Source organism: Elephantulus edwardii, unplaced genomic scaffold (assembly GCF_000299155.1).
Source record: "Elephantulus edwardii isolate Elephantulus edwardi_28Jun2011 unplaced genomic scaffold, EleEdw1.0 scaffold00305, whole genome shotgun sequence".
Classification (NCBI taxonomy): Eukaryota; Metazoa; Chordata; class Mammalia; order Macroscelidea; family Macroscelididae; genus Elephantulus; species Elephantulus edwardii.
Window position 1 is genome coordinate 927,112 of NW_006400055.1, and position 18,714 is coordinate 945,825.

General features: G+C 36.7%; 1 protein-coding gene and 1 pseudogene across 1 annotated transcript in view; one reads left to right on the top strand and one right to left on the bottom strand.

Annotated features, from left to right (window-relative positions):
• Positions 1–18,714, bottom strand: part of GRID1 (glutamate receptor, ionotropic, delta 1) — a 1,297,277-nt gene that overhangs the window by 224,945 nt on the left and 1,053,618 nt on the right. The window lies entirely within an intron of this gene.
• Positions 1,875–2,365, top strand: LOC102863886 (annotated as a pseudogene).

The following is an 18,714-nucleotide window of genomic DNA, read 5'->3' on the forward strand; positions in this document are numbered from 1 at the left end:
AGTTCTAAAGTTGATGGAGTCACTCACTGGTTACTTGTTATCTTGTGTATTTGTTATGGTGGATGAGTGTTATGGTGCAATAATTGACACAGCCATCTTGCCCTATCTCTTTGTTACAATTCTAAAAAAATAATGATAACCACGCCCATCATCTGACGTACCATGGATGGGTATGGTCAAACTTGCCATTTTTTTCATATATATTTTTATTGGTTTGCATACAATATATTTCATATATATTGGCATTTCATATAATAATTCATTTATATTGCATTTAATTCTTATACATTTTGTTTTATACACTTATTCACATACATTACATTCTATATTATTACTATTGACTTCTCTCTATTGTCACCCTATTTTTTTCAAGTGCTCATTGAATCTTCCCTATTCCTTCATCCTCCATCTGCCCATTAACCTATGCTCTCCTTCATATTTCTCCCTTTTCCTTTATCCATCACTTTCCCTCTTCCTTCTTCCCTTTTTAAACATTTACACCCATCTTGCTTAGTTATCCTCCTTTTCACAATAATTATCTTAAGTTGTACTTGTCTTATGAGACTGAGTTAGTTCACTCAGTATAATGCTGTCTAACTCTTCCCTGATATGTATTATTTAATGAAGTTTCTGCTTCTTTGTGCTGCATTGTATCCCATTGTGTGGATGTACCGTAATTTCTCAATCCAGTCATTTGTTGATGCATATTTGGGCTGTTTTCATTTTCTTGCTATTGTAAATAATACTGCTATGAACATATATGTAAGCATCTTCATTTGTGTCTAAGTTCTAATTTCCTTGGGTATGTTTCTAGCAGTGCAATCATATATTATTTTTATTTTCAGCTATTTGAGAAAATGCCAAATTGCCTTCCAGAATGTTTGTCCTATTTCACAATCCAACCAACAATGCATAAGCATTCTAATTCTCTCCAACATTAATTGCTTGCTTTCCTATTAAATTTTGCTGCTGCTGCTGGGTTGAGATAGTATGTCATTGTTTTGATTTGAATTTATTTGATATAAGTGATTTCAAACATTTCTTCATGCATCTGTTGACCATTGAAATGTCTTCCTCTGTGAAAAGCTTTTCCATGTCTTTTGCCCATTTTGTTATTGAGTTACCAGTCTTTTCCTGGTATAGGGCTTGCCGTATTCTGTAACTTTAGTTATGAGACCATTGTCTGAGTTGTCACTGCTTTTGTTTTTTGGGTTTTTTGTTTGTTTGTTTTGTTTATTTTTCTCCTCTGATCTGATTCTGATTTTTTTGCTATATTTAAAAGTCTATTTAGGTTGTAGGCTAGGATTTCTAAGTTTGGTCTCATTTTATCTTTTGTGATCCTTATGGTTTTAGGCTTTATCCCTGTGTCTCTGATCCACCTTGAGTTGATTTTTTGTTTATGGAGAGACATGTGGAATCTTGTTTCAGTTTTCTACAGGTAGATTTCCAGTTTCAACAGTAGCATTTGTTGAAGAGGTTGTCATTTCCTCATTTAATATGTTTTGATTTCTTGACCAGAAATAGATGGGTTGATTGCTGAATTCTCAATAATAACAGAATATTATGGAAGACTATAATGTAACAAATTCGAAAACCTAGAGGAAATTAATACAGTCTGAGAAACTCACACCTAACCCAAACTTTCACAGACAGAAGTAGACTACTTGAACAGATCTGTGTGTCCCCCTCCCCCCCCAAAAAAAAGAAAGAAAGAAAGAAATGGAGCAGGTCATTCAAGACTTTCCTAAAAAAAATAAAGTTCATATGCTTAAGAGTGATTTCTACAAAACATTTCACAGATAAACTTCAGTGATACTTGTTATTTTAAAAAATAAAAAATAAGAGTTCCCGACGCAGGGAGTTGAGCAGACAGCATGGGTTGGTCTCTCCGTATGTTTTGCTCCCTGTACAGTTTGCTGTCAAAGGAAGTGAAGCAGTACGTGGGCACGGACCAGTTTGGGAACAAATACTACTGTATCCCAGAGTACAAGAACTGGAGAGGACAAACTATTCGAGAGAAAGACTTGTAGAAGCAGCACAGAAAAAAGAAGTAGACTATGAAGTGGGGGATATTCCAACTGAGTGGGAAGCTTAGATTAGAAGAACAAGAAAGATTACACCTACTATGGAGGAAATCTTAAAGAATGAAAAACATCAAGAAGAAGTGAAAATTAAAAGCAAAGCTTTTCATGTAAAACTCCCAAGTAAAGAAGAGTTGGCGCTGCTTGCTCAAACTCAAATAAAAGGGCACGCCTCTGCCCCCTACTTCGAAAAAGAGGAACCCTAAATGGAGCCCACCAGCACCGGTCAAACCTTCCAGCCAGGATCCTGGATGCCACAAGATGGCAAGAGCCAAAAGAAATGAATGTGGTATGGTAAAATAGTGGCATTTACATGGAGGCATTTTAAGCAATAAAATAATTAGAAAGATAAAAAAAAATAAAAAAAGAAGGAACACTCCCAGAATCATTTTAGGAAGCAAGCATAATCCTAATACCAAAATCAGGCAAGAATAGCTTTAAAAATTAAAAAAATATAAACCAGTATCTCTCATAAACACAGACGGAAAAATAATTAATAAATGTTAGTCAATAGAATCCAACAGTATACAAAAAAAAAATTCATCATTATCCAGTCACATTCACAACAGGTATGCAAGGATGGTTCAACATAAGAAAAACAATCAAAATAATTCACCACATTTAAAAGCAAAGAGGAACAACAATATGACCCTATCAATTGATGCAGAAATGCCTTTAACAAAATTCGACACCTCTTCATGATTCAAATACACAACAAAATAGAGTTAGAGGGGAATTTCCTCTACATCGTGAAAAGTATATCAGCAAAACCAAGAGCCAACATCATTCTCAATGGAGAAAGAATTAAACAATTCCCCTTGTGAACAGAGACTAGAAAAAGATGCCCATTTTCACCACTTCTATTCAATATTGTATTAGAAGTACTTGCTAGGCAATAACAAAGAAAAGAAATGAGGCATTTAAATTGGTAAAGAAGTGGCAAATATGATAATGTACATAGAAATTACCAAAGACTCAACAAAAAAAATATTGGTAGATTTAGTAGAAAAATTTAGTAGAGTACAGGAGATCAGTATTTTAAAAAATATCAATGGAATTTCTACATAACAACAAATAAAACACAGAAAGGGAAAGTATAGTCAACCACAAGATGAAATATTTAAGAATAAATTAGAGATACAATGATCTTAGTAAGGGAAAACATAAAACACAACTAAAAAAGCAATACGAGAAAACTAAAAGGAAAAACATTCCCTGTTCATGAATAGGAAAGATCAGCATTTTGAAAATTATAATTTCACCAAAAAAATCTACATGTTCAATGCAATCTCAATACAGATAACACATTCATTCTCCAAATAGATAGAGAAGGCTCATGAAGTTTTATTTAGAAAGGAAAGCATGCCTAAATAAGTAAAGGTCTTCTGAAAAATAAAAATTAAAAGGGAGGCATCACACTCCTAATCTCAAAAGCTACACTACACAACAGTAGTAACCAAAACAGCATCATCTTGGTACAATGACCAAACTCCCAATATTTTGTTTGTCACTTGAGTACAAGAAATCTGTGTTCCTAAAACTAGAACTTTTGGAAGCCTTGTGGAACATAAATATTCTATGAAACACATTGGCTACTATGAGTGAAAACCAATTCTATGGTAATTGGTTTTGTTTTGTGGGTAGTATGATAGAAGCTGTCATATTATAAAAAGGGAATAATCAGGAAATATCTATAATGTAAAAAAATAGAGAAAAATGCATCTTGAAAAATAGAAACTCTTGGTAATCTCAGCACAGGTAGCATGTCAGAAACTCTTGGTAATCTTAGCACAGGTAGCATGTCAGAACTCCATCCCACTATGGCTCAACAAACTAAAAGCATGTGGAACATGCATGTAGCCATAAAAGACAGAAGGTAAAGCATGGATACCAGGTAAAGCATCCATGGTTAAGCAATAGTGTCATGATGAGAAACCTGAATTTCTATCTGAAAATCATAAGGACTCACTTGAAGTTTATAAACAAGAGGCTGGTTTCAATTCAATTAACTTAGAGTAATGGCTTCATTGGCAATGTAGAGAAAAGTTTGAAAGAATGCAAATAGAAAGGGGGGGAAATCCAAGTTTAATAAGCCAAGTTGTCATCAAGACTTTTACACAGCAGGAAGAATACATAAATGATACTAATAAGAGATATATAGAACGTAGACTTAATATAATCTTTGAAATAGTAGTTATGGGGAATATGGGATAGGGAGATTATTAAGATAATTCCTGATTGATAGTTTATAGCAGCTTGTGAATGCCCTAAATGAGGTAATCTCCCTGTACAATCCATATAAAAGTTGCAACAGCATATAATCTTTGCAACACTTGGGGAGACTGACTCACTGCCCTGCCACCAGAAAAAGATCTGGCAGCTGCTGGCCCTGCCTCACCAGGGGAGACCAGTACATCTGCCTACCAAGGACCAGCAGCTTCCAGGTCTTCTGGATCTTACATTGCTGCCTTGATGTGTGAACTCCTGCCACCTTCACCAATGTATCCATACGTCTTTTTTGTCTTTATAGTTTGTTCCTAGGGGTAATGTTTATCTGTCATTTTCTTGTATTTAAGAAAGAAGTGTTTTTGCATGTTGCTGCTCTAAATAGCTTAGATATGCATATGTTTGCTTATCTGTTGTCTGCCAGATGCTGTGCTAAAGCAGAATTCCCAGATTAAAACAGTCCAGGAAGAAGGATTGGCCTTCAATTTATGAAATAACAGGCCTTGAGAAAACCTTATGAACAACAGAGAACATTTAGATTATTAGATAAAAGTACTAGAGGCTGACCCTTCATATTAGAAGACACTACAATGAGGAGTAATAGTTGCAAATATCCACTCATAATTAGAATGTGGAAGTGAGGAAGTATGAATGTAGGAAAATTGGATATGGTTAAAAAAGACTGTAGAGAATATAACATACATTAGTGAAACTGAATGATATGAATAATAATATAGACAACACTAAAAATGAAGGGGGGAAAAAGATAGACAATATGCATGACTACTGGGTATTGAATATAATTCCACCTTTGGTCAATACTTGACTGGGAGTATTAAAAGAGAAGATCTGCCCTAGAGATAAGCTTATTAAAAGTAGACTTTAGTAGTGAGTACTGCAGCTTAGTCTATAGGAAAGACTAAAACACATCCAATACTTTAAGATTTGTATTTGAATGGATTTGAAGACAAGCATTGGGCTTTTTAATCAAATATATTAACATTTGAAAGAAAGGCAAGCAGGAACAAAAGACAAACTGGAACAAGCTGTTTAGCTTCTGTGAAAGTAAAATTGGTGTCCTTCAGAACCTACTTCTGAGGTTTGAAGTTAAAGAAAGCTGGCAAGTATGCTCACTCATAATGATCATCTAGATCCATTGAGTGGAAGTAGGAGGCATACGGTAATAAAGAGACAGGCCTAGCTTGGACATACTCCTTCAAAACTGTGCACTTAGAATGCACAGATAAGAGGGAAAGCATTACTGGATTAAGAATCAGGGAGTTATGAGGGCACCTGTTTATGACCTGACCACATCTGAGGACGAAGGTAGAGTGGAAGGACAAGCTGGTCTGGAACACAGGGAGAAGATTAAACTCCTGAGCTTGCTGTGATGTCCATTTGGACCTACTCATAGATGACTTAGGATGAGATGATGAGAACCCAAACAGATGAGAAGATGATCCATGCTATGAGCAAGGGCTGAATGCTGCAACATGTCTTGCTAAAGTCCTAAACTGTACTTGTTTGTAGATGTAGATGCTCCAAGTTTCCAAACTGACAGAAGATTCTTCACAAAAAAGGATGTTCTTATTCCCTCAGATTATTGGTTTGTTGTCATTGTTCTTGTTGTTAGGTGCCATTGAGTTGAGTACGACTCATAGTGACCCTATGAACAAAAGATCTGAACCTAGTCCTGTCCTGTGCCATCCTCACACTTTCTGACACACAGAGCCCATTGCAGCAATCACCTTGTCAGTCCACTTCGTTGAAGGTCTTCCTCTCCTTTGATGAGCCTCCATCCTTCCCAACATCACCTCCTAACAATACGTCCAAAGTATGTGAGGTGAAGCCTCATCATTCTTGCCTCTAAAGAGTACTCTGGCCGCACCATCTTCAAGACATATGTATTTCTTTTCTTAGCTGTCCATGCGATGTTCAGTGCTCTTCTCCAACACCACAGCTCAAAGGCATCAATTCTTTTTCATCATCCTTATTCATTGTTCAGATCTCTGATGCATAGCTAGTAATCGGAAAGACAATGGCCTGAATCAGATGCACCTTAATCCTCAAACTGACATCACTATTTTTCAATAATCTGGAAAGGTCCCTAACTGAAGATTTCCCAGTGCAACGTGTCTCCTTATTTCCTGACTGCTGGTATCAAGGGTCTTAATTGTGGATCCAAGAAAAATGAAGCTGTTGACAGTTTCAATCTCCTGTCCATCCATCATGACACTGCCTATCAGACCAGTGTTAAGAATCTTTGTTTTCTTGATATTAAGATGCAGTTCATACTGAAGACTGCATTCCTTGATCTTCTGCAACTTGTACTTCAAATCCTCCTCACGTTCAGCAAATAAGATTGTGCCATCTGCATAATGCAGGTTACTGATGAGTCTCCCTCCAATCCTGATGTACATTCATCTTCATAGAGTCCAGCTTCTTGGATAATTTGCTCAGTGTATAGATTGAACAGGTATGGAGATAGAATGCATCCCTGATGCACTCACTTCCCAATTCCACACTATTTAATACCTCCCTGCTCCATTCACACAACAACCTCCTGCTCCAGGTATAGCTTCCTCATGAGCACAATCAAGTGATCTGGGATTCTCATTCTTCTCAATGTCAGCCACAACTTGTCATGATCCACACAGTCAAATGCCTTTGCATAGTCATCTGGTGTCACAACCTCTTCTAAATCTTGCTTTAACTTCTGGCAATTCTGCATCTATGTACTATTCCCGTCGTTTTCGAGTGATCTTCAGCAGTATTATGCTAGCATGTGATATCAGTGATATTTCTTGTTCTACAATTTCCACATTCAGTTGTATCACCCTTCTTGGGAATAGGAACAAATATGGACCTTTTCCAATGAGAGAGGTATGTTGTTAGGTGTCATTAAATCAAGTACAACTCAGAGCGACCCTATGAACAAAGATCTGAACCATGTCCTATCCTGTGTCATCCTCACAATCTCAGACATACTTAAGCTCATTATCATGATCACTGTGTAAATCCACCTGGTTAAGAGTCTTCCTGTCTGTCACCGTCGCTCCACTTTTCCATGATGTACCTCTCCGAGGAATAACATCTCCCAGCAACATGACAAAAGTATGTGAGATTAAACTTCAACGTCTTTGCCTCCAAAGAGCACTCTGGCTGCACCTTCTCCAAGAGATATCTATTTGACAGTCCATGGGATGTTCAGCCCTCTTCTCCAAAACCACAGTTCAAAGGCTTCAATTCTTCTTCTGTCATCCTTATTCACTGTCAAGCTATCAGATGTATAGCAAGTGACTAAAAAGATCATGGTCTGAATCAAGTACACCTTAGTCCTAAAACTGACATCATTGCTCCTCAATAATTTGAAGGTTTGATAAGGATTTGCGAATCAGAGATTGGCTATCTAAAATGGTGATATTAAAGCAGTAAGCATAAGTAGCTGGCTTATACACTTTCATGAATTTAGTTATTAGTAAGATAGTTGTAAGAAAAGGTTAGTTTTTCAGATATGAGGGTTAGTGGCTAGAAAAACCAGGAAGTGGTCTTTGGTGCCAAGGGTTCATTGTTCAAAATGGCTTGCTTAGCCACTAAGTTTGACTTTGGCACATGGGTGGCATGCAAATGAGCCACACAATGGGAATGGCAAGTCTGCAATTAAATTGAGTGGTTTCAGCAGCAGTAATTAAGAATCTCTTATCAGCAAGCAGTAAGCAAAGAATGTACAGTTCAGGTACTTTGGTGCCAAAGATTCCTGTGCCACTATACTAGAGCTTGTAGGAGTAGCAGCTACAGCTGTAAACAAGAGTCCTGACATAAGACAGAGCTGACATTAGAACTGGTACCCACTTGAACCACAGCTAGAAGCTTTTGCACAAGTTGTTTGAGGATTTGGAAGGACTAAATAATTGACAGGACTAAAAGCTTTGTAACACTGGCCTAACACCTCAAGGGTCAAGGTTGAGGTGCCTGCAAGCACATTTGGGACACTGTCTTGAGTGAATGATTATATTCTTCTGCCAACTTGAATTATAGCCTATTGATTTCCTTAATAAACACAATAATTGTATGAAAATAAAAGAAATTGAATAGATAAAGATGAACATATCAGCCATTTCAAGCTGAGATGGACTGGCATTGACCACTTTGAATCAGACAATCATATGATCTACTATGTTGGAAATTAAGGAAAATAGAGTTGAATTTGTAGTACAAAAGACTATTTCTAGATCCATCCTAAAATACAAATTTGCGAGTGACAGAATGATAGCCATACCGATCCAAAGAAGGGCTGTTAACACAATTATCACTCAAATATACACAGTAAAGCTAAATAGGAAGAAATAGAAGATTTCTATCAACTTTTACAGTCTGAAATTAAACAAGCAACCAAGATTCATTTGTAGTAACTGGTGACTATAATGTAAAAATTGTGAACAAAGAAAAAGAACCGGGCTTGGTGTCAGAAATGAAACTGGAAATAGAATGATAGAATTTTGTACAATCCATTTTCATCACAAAATGCCATTTATAAAAGACACAAATGGTTATATGAACCTCATCTGATGTATGACATAGGAATCAAACTGATTATACCTGTGGATCACTGAATCAAGAATCATTGGAGAAGCTAAGGTATTAACTGTGGAACAGACCATCAATTGCTGTATGCCAGCCAGTTCAAATAGAAGCTAAAGAAAATGAAAACACATAATAAAGAACCAAAACACAATCATGAGTATATGCCACCTAAATTTAAAAACCATCTCAGAACAGTTTTGAGGCATTGAATACTAATGAGCAAAGACTAGATGAGTTGTGGAAATATAAAGAATATTATCCATGAAGCAAAACAAAGTCAGAAGAGGAAGACAAGACCAAGATGGATGTCAGAAGAGACTCTAAAATTGAACTATATTCCTGTGAACCCAAAACTAAATAGGGGGAAATGATGATATTAAAGAGTTGAACAGAAGATTTCAAAGGGTAGTTCATGAAGACAAGGTGTTATAACAAAATGTGCAAAGAGTTAAAGTCAGAATATTAAAAAAAATAAGAACTTGCTCTCCATTTCTCAAGGTGAAGGAACTGAATAACAAATATAAGCCTCAAATTACAATACTTAAAGATGCTATAAGCAAAATCTTGAATGATCCGGTATGTATTAATAGAAAAGAAAAGGAATACATTGAGTCACTGAACCAGTAAGAATTGTCTGACAGAACAACGTGAAGAAATAGTATATGACTGAAAGCCAATGGTAATAAAGAAGTTAAAACTTCTCTAAAGGAATTAATAAAAAAAATAAGGCCCCAGGAATTGGTGGAATGCCAATTTATATATTTCTGTAAACAGATGTAGCCCTGGATGTGTTCACCATTTTATGTGGAGGCCAACTGATTGGAAAATATACATAGGTATTCACATTCTTTAAAAGGGGGATCAAATAGAATGTGGAAAAAATCAAACAATATCATTAACATCACATGCAAGAAAAATCTTGCTGAAGATATTTCCAAAATTTCTAGAACGGTATATTAACAGAGAACTTTCAGAAATAGAACTGTATTTAGAAGAAATCGTGGCACTAGGGACATCATTGCTTATATCAGATGGACCTTGGCTGAAGGCAGAATACCCAAAAGATGTCTATTTGACTGTAAGGATGACTATGGAAAGGCATTTGACTGTTTGGATCATAACAAATTGTGACTAACATAGAAAAGAATGGGAATCTAAGAACATTTTATTATGCTCATGAGAAATGTATACCTGAACCAGGATGCTGTCATCCAAACACTAGGGAACACTGCATGATTCAAAATCAAGAAGGGAGTATGAAAAAAAAAATTAAAAAGATATAAATGAAAAAAAAGGAAAGGAATACATCAGGGATGCATCTTTTCTTCATATTTTTTCTATCTATAAACTGAAGGGATAATTTGAGAAAACAGTGGAACTTACAAAGAAACATCAGAGTCAGAGGAAGACTCATCAGCAACTGTGTTATGCAGATGACACAGTCTTGCTCACTGAAACTGAGGAAGACTTGAAGCACTTGCTTTGGAAGATCAAGGACTGCAGTCTTCAATATGGATTGCATGTCAACATTAAGAAAACAAAAATCTTCATCACCAGGCCAACAGGGAACAACATGACATTGAAAAAATATTGAAATTGCTAACAACTTCATCATCTTTGGTTCCAAAATTAACACCCTTGATACCAGCAGTCAGGAAATCAAAAGATGTATTGCACTTGGAAAATCGACTGTGAAGGACCTGTTTAAGGTGTTAAGGAGTAAAAATGTCAATTTAAAGACTAAGGTGCATCTGATTCAAGCAATGCTTCTTTTAATTACTTACTATGTATCTGAAAGTTAGATAATGACTAAGGATGACATAAAAAGAATCAATGGCTTGAGTTGTAGTGCTAGAGAAGAGTATTGAACGTATGTGCATTTTAATTATTTACTATAAAACCTTGAAATTTTTCAATTTATGAATCTCACAGTTCAAATGTGAAATGGTACATATTCTGCAAAAGGGCATTTTACACAGTCTGATTAATACATAAATACATAAGCCATTGAAACAAAGAAAATAATGTTTTTGTTGTGTGCCGTCGAGTTGCTTGCAACAGCTCTGAACCCTGTTCTCTCTTGAGCCAATCTTACTGTTTCCGACACCCATTACTCCAGTAACTGAATACATCCATCTCATCAAGGGTCTTCCACTCCTGCACTGTCTCTCCACTCTTCCAAGCACAATGTCCCTCTTCAAGGACTGGTCCCTCTTGGCACCATGCCCAAAGTATGCCAGGCAAACCTTCAGAATCATTGCCTCCAAGGAACAGCCTGGTTTCACCCACTCTAGGATGAATCTGTTGCTCTCTTCACAGTTCCATAGTATATTCAACATTTTACTCCAGCACCAGAGCTCAAAGGCATCAATTCTCCTATCATCCGTAGTGGTTCCAGCTTTCTGATGCATATCAAGTAATTGTGAAGACTTTGGCTTGGAGCAGGCACACCTTAGTCTCCAGACTGCCATCATTGTTCTTCAGGACTCTGGAGATGTCACTGACAGAGACTTTCCAATACAATTCATCTTTTTATTTCCTACCTGCTGGTACTAGAAGTTTGATTGTGGAGCTAAGGACTCTAAAGCTGTTGACAATCTCAATCTCTTCACTGTTCATCATGATGCTGCTAATTGGCCCAGTGGTGAGAATCTTTGTTTTCTTGGTGTTGAGCTTCAGTCCTTATTGAAGATTGCAGTCTTTGACCCTCTGCAGTAAGTTCTTTAGAATCTTTTCAGTTTCAGAAAAATAAGGATACAAAGAAAAAAATAAAGAGATGTCGAAAATATCTGACCTTTAGAAACAGGTGTCCTGTCAGAACTTTACCCAGCAGGCTACAAATGTGTATGCCTTACATAATTATTTGTGCTCATAATAAAATGAAAGAATTAATCGATAAATAGATGATAGATGATGATGATGATGATGAAGAAGAAGATAGATAGATAGACAGAATACACAAAACATTCAACAGTATAATTCAACAGTATAATAACAGAATCTATGACTTCCAAGTTGAAAAGAAGTATTTATGATTTCACTCACAGCTATTAGAGATCTACCTCCAGGGACATGCAATTCACCTCCTGTTAAGGGTTATTTAATTTCAGACAAGTTTGACTTTAAGAAAGCACATTTTCTTTTCTGAGGGAAAACCTATGTTTTAATTTTCCTGCCCCCAATTCTTATTTCTCATTATATGTGCTATAAATCAACCCCAACAACAGATCTTTCTCGGTTTCTCCAATGGAACATAGGCAAATTATGCCTTGGATGGATTTTTACAAGCTTTTAAGACACTATACACAACACAACAAAATAGGAACTGAAGGAAAGAAATTCAACATCTTACTGGGCTAAGTAGTTCTGGTGTCCTAGTGGTTGAGAAGTTGCACTGCAATCCTGAAGTCACGTGGTTCGAATTTACCAGTTGCTCCACAGAAAAGAGACAGGCAATCTCCTCCCATTCTATTTACTACTTCTAAAAACCCACTGGAGGGTCATAGCTCTATGAGTTAGTTCTAGCTAGTTGGGTTGTCCCAAGACACTGACTCAAAATATCCAAACCAAGAAACAAAATTCACATGGGATTAAAAAAAATTATTATTATTATTATTGATTTTAATAACAATTTACAGAGATTTTGGATTTCCATTCATTCATTGTTGCATTTTTCTCCCTGCCCACTCCTCCCCTCTAGTTCATTCTTCTCTTTGAAAAGTGAAAGAAAAATTCTTTCATTGTTATAGTACCCCTCCCCCCAAGTCCACTCCACTATGCAGCCTTCGTTCTGGACTCCTGTCATGACAATAATACCTAATCATATATACCTTTTAAACAGTTCACTCTCTCATCTGTTTCAATGCAGTATACATAATTTATCCCATCTTTCTCAGTCTCCCCCTCAACCCCTATGTCAGTCCCATTTTACAACAGTGGCACAATGCAGGGAGAGTGGTGTCCAGCTTACCATTATGAAATGTTTTGTTCAAATGTTCAAAGAATCTTGATCAAAAGGCAGAAATGCAGATAAATTTTTATAGGCTCCAGATGTCTTAGAACCAGAAAGTACTTCAAAACTCAAAGGCAGAAAGAACTCCAATACTATTACAACAAGATAAAACAAAATATACCAAAAATACCTTCTGAAGTCTTAAAACCAGTAATAGTTTAGCATATTAGTCAATAAAAATGGCCTTGAATGTTACTTTGTTTCAAGATCTATGTATAAGGGGTCAAATTAACATCACCATCTGTAAAGATTAGATACAAATCTTAAGAGGAAATTATTTTACCAGAGGAAGGTAAGGAAGGTTGAATATAATCAATGTCATTAAATGGTATATGCAGAACTGCAGAATTGCTATGTATTTTGTTGTGTAAATTCTTTAAAGGCAACAAAGCAAATTATATCATATATATATACACACATACATGTTGTTGTTGTTGTTGTGGTCTAGCCAAGCATGACTTGAACTCTATGAACAAAAGGCCTGAAGCCCCTCTGTTATTGGTTGAATCACCTGCAATGCATAGTGACCCTATGTACAGCCACTCTGAACTCTTACCTGTCCTGAGCCAGTCTCACTAATTCTGACACACCAACCCCCAAGCCCCCAGTTACTCTATAAATCCATCTCATCCAGAGTCTCCCTCTCCTGTGCTATCCATCCACCCTTCTGAGTATGATGTCCTTTTCCAAAGACCTACCTCTCCTGACCACTTGCTCAAAATAAGTGAGGCAGAACTTCAAAATCCTAGCCTCCTCCAAGGAGAGATTTGGTTTCACGCTCTCCAAGACAGACCTATTTGTTTTCTTGGCAGTCAATGGTATGTTCAAGACTCCTCCACCACCACAACTTGAAGGCATTTATTCTTCTTCTGTCATCCTTAATCATTGTCCAACTCTCTGAAGCATAACAAATAATTGAGAAAACCATGGTGTGGAGTAGGCACACCTTTGTATCTAGACTGATATCGTTGTTCTTCAACACTCTGGAGAGATCCATGACAGCAGATTTTCCTAATGCAATTTGTCTTTTTATTTTCTGACTGCTGGTATCTAAGCAAGCTGTAATTGCTAACAACCTCAATATCTTCTTCATCTTTTATGGTACTGCAAATTGGCCCAGAGATGAGAATCTTCGTCTTTTTTATATTGAGCTTTAATCCATATTGAAGACTACAGTTCTTGACGTTTTGCAGCAAGTGCTTCATGTCTTCTTCAGTTTCAGCATGCAAGGTTGTGTCAAGTGCATATCGTAGCTTTTTAATTAGTCTCCCTCCAATTTTGATTCCACACTCCTCCTCATAAAGCCCTGCTTCCCAAATGATGTGTTCTGCATACAGATTGAAAAGGTACAGGAACAGGATGCATCCCTGATGCACTCCTTTCTTGCTTTTGAACCATGCAGTGATTCCTTGCTCTGTTCTGAGGACTGCTTCTTGGTCCAAGTATAGGTTTAATATAAGCACAATCAAGTGTTCTGAGATTCCCATTTTCCTAAAGGTTAGACACAATTTATTGTGATCCACACCGTCTTATGCCTTTTCATTGTCAATGAAACACAGATAGGCATTCGATAGGCATCCATCCGACACTGGCAATAATGTCCTTAGTGCCACAACCTCTTCTAAATTCAGCCTGTATTTCTGGTAGTTCACAGTCAGGTCTTTTCTAGATACTCTTCAGCTGCATTTTGCTAGTGTGTGATATTAGTTATATTGTATGATAATTTCCACACTCTGTCGGGTCATCTCTTTTTGGAATGGGAATAAATATGAATCTCTTCCAATCAGTTGGCTAAGTAGCTGTCCTCCAAATTTCTTGGCACAATTTGGTAAGCACATGCAAAGCAGCATCTGTTTGATGAAAGACTCAATTGGTATTCCACCCATTTCTGGGACTTTATTTTTTGCCAAGTACTTCAGAGCAGCCTGAACTTCTTTCTTCATCACTATTGCCTGTTGCTTATATGTTGTCTCTTGAAATTCTTCTGTGTCAGTCAATTCTTTTTGGTAGAAAGACTCTGTATACTCCTTCTATCTGCTTTGAATGCTTCTTGAATCATTCAGTATTCTGTGAATAGCATCCTTAAGCCTTGCAACTCGTGGTTTGAATTTATTCTTTAGTTCTTTTAGCTTAAGAAATACTGAGTGAATTCAGGCCTTTTGATTTTCTGACTCCAGCTCCTTGCATATTTCATTGTATTTTGCCTGTCTTCCCGAGCAGCCCTTTGAAATCTTCTATTCAACTCCTTAACTTCTTGATTTTTTCCCTTAGCTTTGGCTTCTCAGCACTCTTGTGCAACATTTAGTCTCTTCTGACATCCATTTTGGTCTTTTCTTCATCTTCCTTCTTAGTAATGACTATTTTCATTCTTCATGAATGATATTCTTGATATCTTCCCACAGCTTATCTGGTCTTCTTTCATTAGTGTTCAAGGCCTCAAAACTATTCCTGAGTTGGTTTTTAAATTCATAGGGGATAGAGTCAAGGTCAAATTTCGATTCCTGTGGATATGATTTAATCTTCTTTAATTTTAATTTGGACTTGCATATGAGCAGTTAATGGTCTGTTTCACAATCAGCACCTGGCCTAGTTGTACTGCTGATATTGAACTTCTCCAATCATTCCTTCCACAGATGTAATCAATCTGATTCCTGCGCATCTCTTAAGGTGAAATCCATGGGTATAGCCTGCTTTTATGTTTCTTATAAAAGGTATTTGCTATGAATAAATCATTGATTGTATAGAATTCTATCATTCAAGTCCATATTTTCTGATAACTAATCTTTCTTGATTCCCAACTTTTGCATTCCAGTGACCAATTTTTATTAAAGCATCTTGATTACATGTCTGATCAATTTCTGACTGCAATAGTTGATAGAAATCATCTATTTCCTCCTCTTTAGCTCTGGTTTAGGAGCATAAATTTGAATTGATAGTGCTATTAACAGGTCTTACTGGGAGTATATCCTAAAGAAACCATAACTGCCACCCAAGCAGATATAGGCATACTCATGTTTATTGCGGCTTTGTTCACAATAGTAAAGAGTTGGAAATAATCCAAGTGCCCATCAACAAATAAGTGGATAAAGAAGCTGTGGTATATTCACACAATGGAATATTACGCTGTATTGAAAAACAAGGAACTAATGAATTATTATACAAAATGGATGACCCTGGAGGACATTATGCTGAGCGAAATATCTAGGCCACAGAGGGACAAATGGTGCATTAAGGCCACTATTGTAAAGCAATACTGACATCAGGGTTGAGGAGAGACTGAGAAAAGAGGGTACAAATAATATATACTACATTGAAACAGATGAAGGAGAGAACTGTTTAAAAGGGATATATTGTTAGTTATTATTGTCCAGAATGAAGGCTGCATAGTGGAGTGAACTTGGAGAGAGGGATTATATAACAATGAAAGAATTTTTCTTTTACTTTTCAAAGAGAAGAGCGAACTGGGGGGGTGTGGTGAGCAGAAAAAAAAACGGCAACAATGAATGAATGGAAATCCAAAGTCTCTGTAAACTTTCATTAAAATTAATTTTTTTTAAAAAGCAGGTTTTTCTTCTATGTGTTTGGATAATAACCTGTCACTCACAATGTTGTATTTCAAGATGGATCTAGAAATGGCCTTTTTAACTATGATAGAGACCCTGTTTGTTCTCACTTTTTCATCTCCAACATAATAGATCATATGATCTTGGGATTCAAAATGTCCCATGCCAATCCATCTCATTTCACTAATACCCAATGTGTCAAAATTTTTGCATTCCATTTCTTTCTTTACAATGTCCAATTTCCCTACATTCATGCTTCTCACATTCCAAGTACCAACTGTTAATTTCTTCTTACAAGTGTTTCTCCTCATTTATGTTTCCAAATTTGAGGGTTCAACTTCAGTGGCCATATGTATTAGTCTACTCTGTGTTCTCTGCTGTACATAGGGCTTTCAAAGGCCAGTTATATTTCACAAGTGCATGGTCAATCCTCTTCCTAGTCTGTCTTAATTTGGATGTTCACTGTTAGAAGAATCTCTCTCTCTCTCTCTCTGTGTGTCTTTCTCTCTCTCTCTCTCTCTCTCACACACACACACACACACACACACACGCACGCACATATCAGATATGCCTTCTGACCTTAACTCCTCCATTTATCTGAAGTTTTGGCTACACACACCATGCTAAGCATTAACTCAATCTCTGCATCCTTAGAGATTATTGTCAAGAGGGATGAAGCCATCTTAAACTATAAGTAAGTACATAAACACATTGTGTGATCACACAGTGTAACAAATGTTAAGGAAAAAGAGACAAGGCTGATTTAAATTACGGCATATTCTGGAAGTCAGATCTGAAGAGGCTTGACATTTAAGCAAAAATGTAACTAGATAAAAACTACAGAAAAGAATGTTTCACATCTATACATCATGGACTGTCAAAAGAACAAACAGGTATGTTTTGGAGAAGGTACAGACGGAGTGCTTCTTGAAGGAAAAGATGATAAATCTTCATTTTGCACACTTTGAGCATGTTGCTCAGAGAAGCTACTGCTGTAAGAGGGACCTCATATTTGGAAAGGTAGAGGGATGGCAAAGGACAGGAAGACCCTTTTCAAGGTTGGTTGACACAGTGACTGTAGCAATGAGCTAGATTGTATCAAAGATTGTGAGGATGGCACAGACTAGACAGGATTCAGATTTGTTCATAGGATCACTGTGAATCATACTTGATTCGATGGCACTTGATAATAGCAACAACAAGAATATAAAAGGTTTAAAGCAAGAAAGCATGCATGATGTTTGAGAAGCAAAGGCCTGAAAACCAAGAGTAAAATGGCCATAGATAAAGATAGACAAGACACGATGTGAGCTTCCCGCCTTTTATAGTTATCAAATAATGTTTTTACTGCTGTGCCTTTTCTCAAATTTGTTTTGGTTACTCCAGACACTTTCCATTAATAAATACGTAAGATTTTTTTATTTTAAAATTTGCTAGATTTTTTTTTCTTTCCATTTTATACTGGTTTACTTACAAAGTTCATACAGCTTGTATACACTGTTTTTTTGTTGTTTTTTTTTTACAAGCCATATTAATTTTTTATTTGGCAATTAATAAACTTTTTGTTTTGGGACATTAATTACAATCTCACAAGGTCACTTTTCCCATTTCCTCCTTGTGTGTGCTGTTTCTGCTCTTCTTTCTTCTCCTTTCTTGCCTTCTGGGATTTGTCCCTGGGCAAATGCTATCTTTTTAATATTATGTGATTGCTTGTTCTAAAGCAATACATTTTTCATCTGAAAAAACTGTTGCATTAAATTCTTTTTAAAAAAATTATTAATTTCAATGAACATTTACAGAGATTTTGGATTTCCATTCATTCAATGTTGTACTTTTCTCCCTGCCAACCCGCCCCCACCCCAGTTCCCTCTTCTCCTTGAAAAGCAAAAGAAAAAACTCCTTCATTGGTATACAATCCCCCTGCACACCCCTGACCCTCACCCTGAGTATATTCCACTCTGCAACCCTCATTCCGAACTCTTATGATAATCATAATGCCCGAAAATGTATGTTGTTGTTGTTATGTGCTGTCAAGTCGCTTGTGACTCATAGCGACCCTATGTACAACAGCCCTAAACTCTGCTCTGTCTGTCCTGTGCCAATCGCACTGTCTCTGACACTCCCATCCCGATTATCCCAGTCACTGAATCAATCCACCTCATAGAGGGCCTTCCCCTCCTGCGCTGTCCCTCCACCCTACCAAACATAATGTCCCTCTCCAAGGACTGGTCCCTCCTTACAGCATGTC